This window comes from Gopherus flavomarginatus, chromosome 5 (genome assembly GCF_025201925.1).
Source record: "Gopherus flavomarginatus isolate rGopFla2 chromosome 5, rGopFla2.mat.asm, whole genome shotgun sequence".
Classification (NCBI taxonomy): Eukaryota; Metazoa; Chordata; order Testudines; family Testudinidae; genus Gopherus; species Gopherus flavomarginatus.
Window position 1 is genome coordinate 16,386,551 of NC_066621.1, and position 14,821 is coordinate 16,401,371.

At 53.4% G+C, this 14,821-nt stretch overlaps 1 protein-coding gene across 5 annotated transcripts in view; it reads right to left on the minus strand.

Moving 5' to 3' along the window:
* ATP2B4 (ATPase plasma membrane Ca2+ transporting 4) overlaps nt 1–14,821 on the minus strand; it is a 105,762-nt gene that overhangs the window by 61,534 nt on the left and 29,407 nt on the right. The window lies entirely within an intron of this gene.

Here is a 14,821-nt window from a genome sequence, read left to right on the forward strand (position 1 = left end):
GTACTTTTAAGTCCCAAAATGGATTCTGCCCCTGGCTGAGGAAATTACTAGGCCATCTCCTGGAGCTGGCAGTTTCTCTTTGCTCTCAAGGTAGTAAGGTGCTCTTGGGGGTGGGGGGCGGGGGAGGGGGAAGTCAGGAACAAGCTGTTGAGCTCTGACCACCCTACCTACTGCCCTTTCACGACTAAGGAGAAAGATGCACACAACTTATTTGTCAGGGTAGAGACACCCAGGTCTGGAGAAATGCTGGGATCAGCCTGCAGGGCTCAACGTGGACACACCCACAGCCAGTGGAAGCTGCACATCTGGGAGGGGGTCCGAATGACCTTGATTTTGCTTTTTTTCCCTTCTCCCCTCAGGTTGCCTTGCCTTGCCAATCCTGGCTCTCCATGCTGGGAAGGCGCCCTGTCTTGGCACAGGCCCATTCCCAGCAACTAGCAGAAGGTGTCCCGATGCTACAGCCTTGAACGCAGCGTAAGCTTCTAGCCAGATTACATAGACAGGGATGATTTTTCCCAGAGACCAAGGCGATTAAAGCAGACCCAGCCAGGCAGAGATCATGGGTCTAGAGATCAAGCACAGTTGATTATTCACTTCAGCGTCGGACAGGAGTGTGTAGCGGACGGTATACAGGCTCATTGCCCAGCCATCTCCATGGTTCACTCCTCAGTGGGCAAGAGGATAGGAATTCCAATTTCCATCCCTATCACCCCCTCTCCCCTACCCTCCACTCCCTGATCTCCCACACTCTGAGTTCCAAGATTAAATAGCATCTCATCAGCTCAGATTCTGAGTCCTTCTGAGTATTTCCCACCTGTCTGTGGACAGATATCAAAGCTGTGATTCGGGATCCAAGGGAGGAAGAATGGCCATTTGACACCAGGATCAGGACCATTCTCCCACATTGTGCTGCTGGGAGATCAGGATCGAGTTCATTGCTTCGAGGACAGAAGGGCTGGTGAAGCAAGGAAGGATCATGCCCCACTTAAAATGAACCAGGCTGCTGCCTTCAGAGCCCAATTTCAACCTTCCCCATGTTTCTCCTGTGAGTAACAGGTTGGCTTCCAAGTCCTTGTATGAAACCATTTGCTCCTCTTACTCCTACAAGGAAGTTAAAGGAACAAAGTCAATGAGAAAGACCAGGCCCATGCGGCATTGGGACCCCGTCCCTTTCACTCAGCAAGACAGCTGCCTGGCATGTTTCGATGTGCCCACAGCTAGATTACTGCATGAGCCCACAATAGCCCTGATGTCAAGGCTCTGTAGAGGAACTCGGCTCCAGCACCGGAAGCTCCTCGTGGTGGACGCCCCCGCCCCCTTTTACTGGAGAGAGTCACCCCAGTCTGCTATGGCAGCAGCTGCTTGTTTTCTCCAGCCATGGTGACAGGGTGTTATAAACACTGGCTTTGCTGTAGGTTGCTATGGCAAACTCAATGTAAAGCTTTGTCACAGGATGCTATTTATGCCACTAAATGGAAAAAAAGTGTCCCAGTTTGGGGTTTAAGATTAAAAAAAAAAAAAAAAAAAAGAAAATCTTTAAAAGCCCAGCTCTTAACATCCCTACAGGACCACAGCCGGGAATAGCAGAGCTCAGCCAAGAACGAAGGAGGAGGAAGGAGAAAGAGATCCAAAGCGGGGGAAAATGCTCACAGAGGGGCACAAGAAAAAAGAAAAAAAAAGGCCCATTTAGAGAACAAACTGAACCTGGTGCCCAAAAGCACCCTGGGTAAATGAACCCAGTTGGGGGGCATGGGAATCAGGGCCACTTCATGTAGCGTGAGCTCTACTCACACCTCCTTTAATTAACACTCAGCACCGGGCTGGCTCTGAGCCCGCGGCTGCAGGGCTGACTCACCTCCGCAGAAGCGATTCAGGAAGAGGAGAGGAATAAATACAAAGCCCCCAAAAAGCAAAAGTGACTTTGTGATGCCACAGAGGAAAAACAGATGTGTTAAGTGCTACCTCTGGGGGGTTATTTGTAGATCAGAACATACCACCTGGGTGCAGCAGCTCTGACTCCATGTTCACATGGGCGTAGATGTCAGAGCACTGGGCTGGATTCTCAGCTCCTCTGTTATTGCACTTGAGGCAGGGTTGAAGTGGGGCTTCCTGTATTTTGGGGCCCTGTGCTAAATCACAGCAGCATCAGGGCTGCTCTAATTTGTACAGTTTCTCATGGATCCCTATGAGCCTGGGGAAGCAGAGCACTCTGGTCATATCCCAATACACCTCCTACATCCAGCAGTATGGCTTGGAGCAGAGCCAGCACAAGCTCTCAACAGCCAGGGAGGCTGTCTGCACAAGGGGGGCATTTCCACCCACTTTAAGGCCCCTTTACACTACCAGGATGGCATAAAGAAACCCAGGCATAACAGGGAATCAGGCCTATATACTGCTGAGATTTTCCTGCATACATTTGTGCTCCAATGCAGTCCAGCTGCCTCTGGGAACCACTGCTAGCTGCAAGACAAAAATGCATTCCCTCCATTCTCATGGTGCGCTCTTCCCTATAACGATAGGCAACCCTGCCGGCTGCTCCTGCATTTACAGTGAGTCACAATAAATGGGGCTGCCCCTCCGAATTCTTTACCCCCCACCATGCTGTGGCAACCATCTGTTCACATACACACACACAGACCACTCCCCAGACAGTTGAGAGGCCAGCAGAGTGCTGACAGATGAAATTAGTTTATAAAGCAGCATAGTGCAGATTAGAGTTTTGGAAAGAAATTTATCTTGGCAGGATAATGGAGGTTTGTTTTAAAACAAAAAAAGAAAAGCCAGCCAAGTGGGATAAGCCACTCAAACTGGCCTAGCTGCATTCCCCCCACCCCAGGCTGCGATGGAGAAGCCCCGTTCATCTCCTTCAGGGAAGAAGGCAGGGGAATGATGGGCTACTGCAGGAGAGAATGAGACCTGCTTCTAACCAATGGAGTGGGGACAAGGAAATTCCAGTTTAGTCCCTCATCACTTAAATACCCAGGTGCTTCTCACATGCTAATGAACATATTTTCCTTCCACCCATGAGGCAGGGCAGGGCTATTCTCCCCCATTGTACTCATGGGGAAACTGAGGCCCAGAGTGACTTGCCCAAAGTCACCCAGGGAGTCTGGGCAGAGATGGGAACTGAATGCAGGCAAGTGTCTTAAGCCCCAAACTAGCCTTCCTCTCCTGACAGTCCCCAGCCTATCTGGTCCGGCAGATATTGAGCAATTTGACACCAGAGAGCATAGAAAAGCTGACGTTGATACAGGGGAGAGAGCTGACCCATTGCCCCTTAGCCGCCACACACCAGGCCTAGTCCCCAGAGACTGAGCAGGGTGTTAGAGGAACAGATGAAGAGCACAGAAACTCGGCCGAGACTTGGCAAAGGTGGCGGCAAGGGAGTCTACCACGCCAGATCCATCCCTGCTTTGCATCGGCGTCCCTAGTTCATCTGGATCTTAAAGGCTTATTTTGGGAGGAGTTGAACATACACCATCACATCCACCCTTCCTTCCCCCACACATCTGAGTGCCCGGATGGAGGCACACACCGCAAACTCTCAGCAACACCCCTGGCAACTGTGACACACCGACTGGCTGCAGTTCCACATGGGTCCGGCATGCATGTGTGTGTGTTGAGGGGGGAGAAGCGGTGAGGTTAACTTCTCCGGGGCGGGCCAGCAATGCTAATGGCTTTCAGGACCCTGGTGGAGGAGGCTCAGCAGGTTACTTATAACCCATCCAGAGTCACTAATGAGAGGAGCAGAGAAGGTGACTGACTCATGGCTACAAACCACAGATTTAGTGGAAGGAGGGAGGGGTTATCTGGAGGCTGGCTCCCAGGGCACTGGGGTTGCTAAGAAGCGGGGTGGATTGGCTCAGGTATATGGTGGAGATGGGAATATGAGGAAGGGAGCAGTCTACAGACGCTGGGGGCAGGATTTCTCCTTCACCCTTGCTCATAACCAACCAAGAAAGGGGCACCTGGCTTGGAACCAAGACAGCCATTTAAAGCAGCCCATGGAGAACGCAGCAAAAGTCACCCATTGCCAGCACTTGCTGCTGCCACCACTACTTAAGGGCACAGGCAGCAGAGAGATTGGTAATCCTAGGTGGAGACCAGAAACCCCAAACTGAGAGGGAATGGAGAGAGGGAGGCAGCGGAGAGTAGGAAGAAGCAGGAAATTGAGGGAGAGACAGGAGGGGGAAGACACTTCCTCACCTACCCCACCCCAAGAACATGTCAGCTTAGCCCCCAATAGCCCACCAACTCATCCGCAGAGCTGGGGTCTCCCTCTGCCAGACATCCCTTGGAGTCTGTTTCCTCCCAGCAACACTGCTTCAGAGCAGCCTGTTTGTGGCAGCATCTCAGACACCGGGGAGATGTGGAGGAACATGGCTCTCCCCTGTTGCAGGTGCCTCCACCAATGCTGCTGCCAGGGAAGCAAATCCACCCCGGTGCAACACAGCTGTGTGTCAGCGGGGAACCCCCTGAGGACCTCCCCCACCCACCCATGAGCACAGGCTTGGCTGGCTTGCCCGGGAAAGCACCCTCTCAGCTCTGTGCCCGCTGTGGGGGAGGGCAGCAGCTATGCATGTCACTGGTTCTCAGGGGAACGGGTTCCTATTCCAGAAGCATAGGAAATGTGAGGGTTAAAATAAGGGGGAGCCAGGAGAGAACAGCACCTCCTTTCTCTGCTGAGTTCCTAAACAGTCCCCCTCCCTCATGCCATGGCTGGGTGACAGTCTCCCCCATCTGGTTCCTATCTGCATTGACCATTATGGGACCAGCATCCCAGCTCCTATCCTTCTGGAGTGGCGAGCCCGTCTGTCACCCTAAAGCCATCTGGCCATTTAGACTGCAACTGGGGTAAAACTAGCTCCCGTGCATCCCCTGCCAATTCATCTAACACCATTTACATAGCACCAGGGATTGCCAAAGGCTTCAAAGACAGGTCAGCAACAGCCCTATTTTATAGAAAGGGAAACTGATGCACAGCAACTTGCTCCAGTGCTCAAGGCAGGAACACAATCTCCAGGTCCTGGCTCTAACCACTAGACCCTAGAGTCCTCCCAAGTGCCTTCCTTTGGCTAACTTTTCAGCAGCGTTCGCTGCAAAGGGCACTGCTAGCTGGGCTGGTATGTTTGTGCAGGCCTCCATGCTTCTGACTTTTCCTCAATGGAAACAGAGCAAATACTCTCTGTCCCCTTCACACACGGCATTGCATCCTCACCCGCCACCAGCAGCAGAGCCCTGGGAAGTTGGAACAAAAGCAACTAGAAAATGGATTGCATTGCCATTCCCCAGCTCTCACATAGCGCTGACGCCTACACTCCTCCCTGCCAGCCAGCACACAGTCTGATGAGCTGGGACTCTGGAGCAAGCAGGGAAGAGAACACAGCTATTGGGAGCAGTGCAGAGAGTGCGCTTCTCTCTACCTTCCAGATGGTGCAAAACTGGAATAAGCCACTGTCACGGAGTCCCCGGGCGATGCTCCGGAACTGCTCCCCACCAAGCCAGTCAGGACTTTGGGGAGCCTCCTCTCCCTTGGAGCAGACTTGTTCAGGGCAAGAAGCTCACACGTCTTCACCTCCTGGGTCTCTCCTTGGAGCATTCAGCATCCTCTGCCCCTCCGTGCGCTTCCCACAGCGAGTCCACCCCAGTGGGGTCCTGGGGAAGCCACCAGGTCCTGCACCCCCACTTTGCAGTCAGACGTGACTCTCAGCCAGCCAGTAACACAGAGGTTTATTCAATGACAGGAACAGGGTCTAAAACAGAGCTTGTAGATACAGCGAACCGGACCCCTCGGCCGGGTCCATTCTGGGGGGCAGTGAGCCAGACCCCCACGTCTGCCCTCAGCCAGCTCCAGACTAACAACCCCTCCCAGCCCCTCCTCTCTCCTCAGCCCCTTTCCCGGGCCAGGAGGTCACCTGATCCCTTTGTCTCCAACACCTTCAGCTGGCACCTTTGCAGAGGAGGGGCCCAGGCCATCAGTTGCTGGGAGACAGAGTGTCAGGCATTTAGGTGCACTGGCCCTTTGCTCTGCCAGATACTTAAGAACTGCCATGGGGACACTGAGGCACCAACACAGTACTCAGAGAAAACATTAAGAACTTTCCCAGTTCGTCACAGCCACACCCTGCTCTGCTCAAGCTCTATCCGCCACTGCCAGCGAGCTGTCGAGCTGTCCCTCTCCCCGCATTCACGGCTCTCCTGCCCTTTGGAGGTGGGTGTGAGAATCGTGTGTCAGTGCTCGAGTGACTGATCCCACGTGTATGTGCTAGTGCATAGGTCTCCAGAGCAGGGAGGAGTGGTGCTTGTGACCATCAGCATCTACACATCCATTGTCGATTGTGTCCGTAAGTACTGGTTGGTGGGATGTGGGGGTGCTGGATGCTCAATGCTGAGGGATTCAATATCCATGTGCGTCGGTCACGCATGCACACTGCAGACACACACATATGCACGTGTGGGGGTTGCAATGCTGCATCTGCTGAATACGTGCGTGTGTCAGTCGCATCTGTGTGTTGGTGCATGGGGCCATGCCTGTCTGTGTGCTAGTCAGGGGGTCAGCTGCACAGGCACTGGTTTGTCAGCATCACATACCTGTTCAGCCAGGTGTGTCAGCGAGAGTCTGACTCGCTGCAGAACGAGCAGCACTCATTTCCTGGCTTCCCTCCTCAAAGTTGATCTCCCTAGTCTGGGCAGGGACTAAGCCGCAGATAAACCAACCACCTCTTCCCACAACTCCAGTATCTGTCCTGGTTAATCACTAAGCCACTGGTCCTCCATGTCTCTCCAGCCACAGCTGCTAGCCTGGCTCTTCTCTGAGGGCAGTGTCCAAGCTGCTCCCAGGTTCATTTCAGGGGGTGGGGTTTGCCAGTCTCAGATTTGCTAGAGGCCACTTATCTCAGGCTACCTTTAGACTGTCCAGATTTGCAAAACAGCCCTCCAGTACCACATCTGAAACCATGCGGCGTTCGACACCTGCTGTCACTTGAGCCCTAAAGAGGGCACTGGACAACTTTGGTGGTCTCTGCCTAATCCCCACTGAGGAAAAAAAAAAAACCTTGCCCTAGAGGAAAGTCATTGTACAGTTTGACACAACTGGCACTCTGCCAGAGAAAGCCAGGGCTCAGAGCAAGAGAAAGGGGGGGCTGCAGGGCAGGATGGAGGAGCATTGGGCTCAGCTGTGTTGGGGAGGCATATGGGAGAGCACGGGGACTATGGAGAACAGCTTGTCTGGATTAACATCGAGTGCTGCAAGTGAGGACTGAAGTGCACTGACAGAACTGCACACCTCATGGGAGAGGTAAGGGGCTCAAGACTGGAATAGCAGGGATTTCTGCGCATCTGGACGAGGGGGTAATGGCAGAGCTGGAGTAAGGACCCCAGAACAACAGGGCCATTAGGGGATGGGAAGACTCATTGAGAGAGCTGCATGAAAACTCGCTGTACCTCCTCCGCCCTGACCCTGTTACACCATCCCTGCACTGCAGTTAGGCAGCAGCAGAGCCCAGGCTAGAGATAGGTGCTGTACCATCCCCAGCACTCTCAGCACAGCAAATGCACCTCAGTCCTCCCCTGGGCCAAGCACAGGAGGCTGTGATGAGCTCCCCTCCCTCCTCTAGCTGCCCAATGTTGACTTCCTGCAGAAGTAAAAACCCCTTCTGAGAACTAAGCCACAGACGGACTAGGAACCTGGCCCTGGGCAGAGGACACTGGAACAAAGCAGCACGACGACCAAGCGTGCTCAGGAGGTCAGAAGTGCTGAAGGCTTAAATTCAAGGCCATTATGGAGGCTCTTGAACTCAGGGGCAGAGGTCACGACATTGGGAAGGTGAAACAGCACCCCCCTTACAGGGACCCCTTGAAACCCAGTCTTGCCAGGCAGCCAAGCAGTGTGAAACTTCTGCCTGGAGGCACCCTCCAGCAATACAGGAAATGCCACCAGCCCGGGCGTTCCTATTTCCTGCAGCAGACGATTTAAGAGCACATTCCAGGAGCTGCCAGTCAAGCTTAAAAACCTGCATGATACGTTGAACAAGAGCTTCGGAACAGATTTTTCTGCCATTAACGGTATTTACAGCATGGTTGACTCCCAGGTAGGGAGAGCCACAAGGGTCAGGCTTTGGGAGCGTCCACACTAGGGAGAAAAGGTGATCTCTTAGTTGTACTAGCTAACGGGAGTAACGTGAGGTGAAACCCTAGCCAAAACAAGGCAGCTGTGCAGTTTGAGGTGAACGCCAGGCTTCCCTGTAACAGTTACCTTGACCTGCTCACACCTGTGACAACTACAGCTGCCTTGACCTCACCAGGCTCTGACCACAGGTTAGCCCACAAAGCAAGCAAGCAAGCACCCTCTGCCCTTTCAGGAGTGATAAGGTTTTGGACTTTAGCACTACGGCTCCCACCCGGCTACCAAGGAAAGACATTGAATGTCTAGGATTGGTGGGAAGTGTCTCTCAATCCCGCCCCACCTCACTGGTTCAAACAACCTTGTCAGCAACAGCTATCTGCCAAAACCGGTTTCCCAAATGCAGGGCTAAACCGGTTGTTCATCTAAGCTACTTGATCCTCTGACTAACCCTGCCGCCTGAGCCCTGGTGAGACTCATACATGGGCAAAAGCCACAGGGCGGCAGAGAAGCGGAACCACTTGGAAGAACCCTCACTCATGAGTCAGGAATGCGGGAAGCAGTCTGACTGCCAGTGCCCTCAGCCTCAGGGGCTTTCCTCTTGGAGGCTGCACCATACAGGAGGCAGAAAAATCTGAGGAGGGGAAATCTCTAGACGAGCTGTCAGAGGAAACGTTTCCATCTAAGGCCTTGGTATTTCTCTCCTGGCGCCTGCACTAAATCACCCAAGTTCCCCTTATAACTCTTTTGTGCTTTACAAGTTAGCGCCGGAGCTGGAAAGTGGGTTACAGGAGAGCCCTAGAAATGTGCAGGAGGTGGCTGAGTGCAGGGTTGACTTTGCAAAACCAACATCAGGGACTGTCTGGATCCAGGCTCCATTTTACCTGAACTCCCCCGAAGAGTTTGATAGGTTTGGTTCAGGTCTGCCACTTTTGGGAGGCCGTGTGGCTTAGTGCAGGGTTTCTCAATGACCGGCCTGTGGACCACTGCCAGTCCCCGAGATCTCTCTGACACAGTTTAGGAAAACAGAAAGCTGGCCCCCAGTATCAAAAAAGGTTGGACAACACTTGGCTAGTGGGTAACCAACTGACTGGACTAGAAAACCAGGATTCTACCACCACTGGTTTGCTGTGCAACTCACTTCTCCCTCCTGTGCCTCAGTTTCCCCTCACACCCACATCTATTTGCATCACAAGCTCTTCAGGGCAAGGACTCTCAGTGTTTGCACAAAGCTGACTGGTGAGGAGCCTGTCTTGCTCAGGGCCCCAACGTGCCACTATCATACAACTAGTGACAAATAGTGACATTAGCCTCCTGAATGAAGTAGTGAAGAAAAACCAAGAGACTAGCACAAAGGGGATGGACTCATGCACAAGAAGTCCAAGTGACTGGCATTTGCCACTATGAGATGTCACCTTTGCCTCCACTGGCCAGTCTTTGTCCCTAACACAGCACATCTGATCGATACATGTTCGTTCCCTCTGCTCCCGAGCACCATCATGTAATGTCTCAGTTCTGCACTGTGAGGGGAAAAGAAACAGCTCAGAGAGACACCATGACATTTCCTCAGGTGCAACTTGTAGTCAAAAGCCAAGCAGGCCGACAGTCCATATAACCCTCCCCCCAACTCCAGAGAGAATCTATTCTCACCATTTCATGGGGTGCTAGTGACTGTCAACTCCTCTGGGCTGGGAGCTGTTTGCTCCCTGACGCTGGGCATGGATGTATCACCAATCTCAACACTGGAAATGAGCCAAAGGGCCATGTTCAGATTCCACTACCCCCACCAAGTTGCAAGGTATTCAGATCTAGGTGAGGCTCACCCTTCACTGGCACGATCCCTCTGAGTCTGCCCCTTAACAGGCCCTATGCTGCAGCCTTGGGCATGGGGATGTGTCTGGGGCAGGCCGAGGAGGGGGCTGTGTCAAAGGTGAGTGGAGAAGCAGCTGGAGTGTGATACATGCCGAGTTCACAGAAGAGTCAGAGCCTATTACGAAAACTACAGTGAAACAGAATGGTGCCAACACTGAAGGACCCAGGTTCAAACCTCACTGTTGCCCTGGGATATTAAATCCACCCCTAACACATGGCAGAGGGTCATGATCCAAAGGGACTCAACACAGCAAATGTGGAAGCAGGGGATGAAGGGATGGGGAAGGGAGAAGGAACCCAGGAGGCTGAAAGCTGGTTGGGGGAGGGCTCAGGTGAGCTTGACTTCCACTGACCAGATACAGAGCCAACAAAACCCAAGCAGTGAGGTTTTCTCCTCATTCCCCACCACACACAAACCAGCAGGGGCGGCTCCAGGCCCCAGCACGCCAAGCGCGTGCTTGGGGCGGCATGCCGCGGGGGACGCTCTGCTGGTCACCGGGAGGGCGGCAGGCGGCTCCGGTAGACCTCCCACAGGCGTGCCTGTGGAGGGTCCGCCGGTCCCGCGGCTTTGGTGGACCACTGGAGCCATAGGACCAGCAGATCCTCCACAGGCGTGCCTGCAGGAGGTCCACCGGAGCCGCCTGCCGCCCTCCCGGTGACCAGCAGAGCGCCTCCCGCGGCATGCCGCCCTGCTTGTGGTAGCAAAATGTCTAGAGCCGCCCCTGCAAACCAGCTTGGAGCAGCCCTGTATCATGAGGTGCTGCCCAGCCAGGCAAGAAGACTCATCGCGGAAGTAGAAAGCCTTGTCCCGGAAGCCTTTGAAAAAATCCCATTGTGAACTGTAGCATTCACCGCCCAAACATCACAGACACTGCTAGTGCATGAGAGCCAAAGACAGAAGCAGGCTCCCATTGTCAAGAGGAGAGAAATGCACAACCTGAATGAGCAGCTTAGCCGGTGTCCAAGTTCCTACAGGTATTTCTATACTACACGTACTGCAGCAGCACAGCTACAACACTGCAGGTACTGCGACGGAAGTTTTTCTCATTGCTGTAGTACATGCACTCCCTTGAGAGGCAGTAGCTGGGTCAACAGAAGAATTCTTCCATTTACCCAGTGGTGTCTACACCAGAGCTTACTTCAGCTTAACTATATCCCCGACATGACACAGCTGGCTGAGTTTTCGGTGTAGACCAGGCATTCGTGCCAAGTGGGTTAGCTTTCTAAAGTTTGCTAATAAGGCATTATTTGTTACATCTATGGGAACAGCATTAGATAAACTACATTATTTGTTATCCGTTCAAATGACTAGGATAAGGCCTCAGACTGAGCAGCAGAGCTGAAATTACAATGCAAGATGGTACCTCAGTTTCCCCACCTGTCCAATGGCTTGAAATAGCCTTTGACTATTTAAGTGGTCAGGTTTGGGACTGTCTCTTAGTGTGCATGATCAGGCTCTGCTTTCATTTGGGGTCTGTGCAGCGTCAGGCACAGTGAGGACACCAATCTCAGTAAGTACCTGGCACAAGGAGCACCCGTTGGTGATGGCATCTCTGCAGTGCCTGGCACAATGGGGGGCCCTGAGCTCAGTCCGAGTTTTTTGCCTTCCTCTGCAGCATGGGGCATGAGTCACTTGCCGGAGGATTCTCTGAAGCTTGAGGTCTTCAAACCACAATTTGACGACTGCAACAACTCAGACGTAGGTTAGGGGGTTGTTACAGGGGTGGGTGGGTGAGATTCTGAGGCCTGCATTGTACAGGAGGTCAGACTAGATGATCATAATGGTCCCTTCTGACCTTACAGTCTATGAATCTATCTGGTCTCGCGGTTAAGGCACATGGGTTCTATCCTCAGCTCTGCTGCTGACCTGGGGCAAGTCGCAAAGGAACAAATTCTCAAGCATAGCCTCTGATTGGGGAGACCTCTGTTTTTTAGGAAATACCCAGGCTCTGCTGTTCAGAAGTACAGCTTGCATTGGCTTCAGATAGAATGACAGTTGCCTGGCTCTTCTGGGGGAAAAGCGGGGGGCTGGGGGGAAACAGTCCCAGACGTAAGTTGTCCCAAGTTGGACCTGTCTGTGCCTCAGTTTCCCCATCTGCATAGTACAGTTCATAACCTACCTTCCGGGGAGACTTAATTCACTGGGCTTGGAGATCCTTAGATGCAAGGCGTTAGAAAAAGAGAAAAGTACTATTAAAGTTCCTGGCTCTCAGCCCTGTGCTTGGCCCATGCAAAGCGAGGTCCCCCGGGCATTTCTCATCTTACAGTGAGGGGGAAGACAGAATCCTGTCAAAACACAAAGGCTCCTGCTCCTCACCTCCTCCCAGCAGGATTCCCCTCACAGCAGACTGCAGGAGGCTCTGGGAGTTCCCCCAGCCAGGCAGATGGGCTGTTCCCAGCAGAGTTTCTGCCTGTGGCAGGGGCAGGCTGATGCAGAGTCTGGGAGTTTGCCAGAAGAAGCCCCGGCCCCCTTTGAAGCTTGTTGTACAGCGTTCTCTGCTACGTGAAGCCAGCCAGAAACGGCAGCAACTTGGAGAGGACACGAGCGAGGACAGCATTAAAAATACATGTGAGAAGTGACAGGCAGGGGACACGACTCCTGTCTCCTCAGCTTGGAGTTAAGACCCCCCCATCCCTGCAGCAAGTTTGGCTGGGCCAGGCTAGCTCTTCTCCAGGCAGCTAAAGGTCACAAGGGACACACTGATATGAAGTTAGCTGTCAGAAATGTAGCCTGCCAAACCGGCAGCTCTGTAGGCACAGCTCTACCCAGGCATCTCAGTCCTGACCCATGGCACCCTGCTATTCCAGTCCTGGAACTCCCCTCCTTCCCCGGTCTGCTGATGCATCTCAGTCCTGCCCCACCGCCTCTCCCCAAACACTGTTCCAGTCTCAGGAGCTACGCATCCAGTCTGCCTCAATCCCCCCAGCATGGCTCTGTACCTCTGCTGAGCAGGTCTGCCTGGCCGGCAGCAGCACCACATGGGGAGGTGTGTACAAGCTCAGCCCTGCTTCTTTGGACAAACAGACAAAGCAATTCCTGGAACCTTCCCAGAGCTGCAGGAGACATGAACTCAACTGTGCCTCTGCCCTCCCTCTGTGTGCAACCCAGCCCCTTCCATGCATCAGGCTGTTATACAAGAGCTTCCCCATGCAGTCCTGCTAGGAATCCAGGCTCATGAAACCCCCAAATCTCACCCCCCACCTTCAACAGAGCCACAGCAGCCCCAAACTTTGCACTTCCTTCCTGCCCCCACTACCATCACAACAGCTCCTTGCTGCCGGGCACAATTCTTTGGCCATGTTTGCCTTCTCAGCCACTCTCCAGCCCTGGCCGTCTAGACAAGGTCTCTACTGGAGCCCAGCCTGCAGATGCAGCAGCTTCAGAAGGCAGTTGCCTTTTTTTTTTTTTTTTTTTGGGGGGGGGGGAAGAAAGGAGAAGGCAGCACACACAAGCAAGGCCTTGAAGCATTCCCTCCCCCTCCGCGTGCCACGCCCTGGCAGGGAACCAGAGGGTGCTTGTGAAGGAGCTTTGCTCTTCAGAGCACTGCACCCAAGCTCAAGAATCCAGCTCCGCCCTGCCCCCCTTCCAGTTCATTGCAAGAGCCGGAGCTGCTGGCATCACGCCCAGCCATTCAGTGCCATATGCCTGCATCTCAGCACCCCCTACACTTGCCTGTCACACACACAGGCTCTGTCATACCCACTTGCAGCCCCGGCCACTTCCCTCATTCCACCCCACAACAGAACCAGTCAGCACCAAGCCTTTAGTATATCCCTCAAACCAGTGAGAGATTTCCGTACAGACATTCAGGATATACTGAACTCAGACTGTCTCAGATGCTTGGAAACAAGCCCCAGCGGAGGGCAGAATTAACACACTGGGCTTGGAATCACAGCCCTCAAGGCCACCCCACATGCTGAGCAAGTTTATGGGCACTAAGGAATTCCTTCCTGCAACGATGGTTCCCTCATTTAAAAAAACGGGGAAATTGAGGCAAGAAGCAAGAGAGGCAGCTTACCTGAGGTCACCGCAGGACAGTGGTGGAGCTGAGAACACACAACTGAGGGTAAGGTCACCAATTTTGGTCTGGAGGTTTCAGCACATGAGAACCTTTGAAGATTAATCTTTAATTCCCATTGACTCCGGGACAATCCTGGAGGGTTGGCACCCCTAACCTCAGGGGCCCATCAGTTTTATGCCCTGTCCAAATAGGTTGCTTCCCTGTGCCAGAAGACGGGCATAAGAGCCTTCCCCAGCTCAAAGCAGCTTTCACTGGAAGAAGGGCTGGGAGCCCCACGGACTGGTGTTCTGTGAGTGACCTGACTTCGCATTCAGTGACCTGACTTCGCATTCCCTGGCAGATGAGGGATCTCAGCATGGAGACGCTTGAATCTGACCAGTGGAGAATGGACAGACACAGAGATCATGAAGGAGAGCAAGAGAGAGAATAGGACAGAGACATGACACTGGGTGAGACAGATGTGTCTGTTACCGGCCAGCACACATGGCCAGAGCTAGGTTATTTTTGGCAGCATGAGTTACACTGGCCCAGGGGATTCCTATCCTGAAGGTCCCCACGGAGCTTAAAATAGGCCCTGTCACTTCCTCCTAGCATAGCTGCAAGCAGCTTCCAGGGCTGGGATCAGGAGGGGGCCAGCAGGTCAGGCTCCGGGAGCAGGCAGGGTGGCTGCTGCGTGCTATGGGCTTCAAAGATGTGCCATGGGCAGCACGTGCATGGTAGTGTCTCTTGGGCACTGCTGGATGAGAACACAGGCCAATGCAGCTCTTCCCAGAGGCCCCGTCTGCACAGTGGCACGCATCAGCTC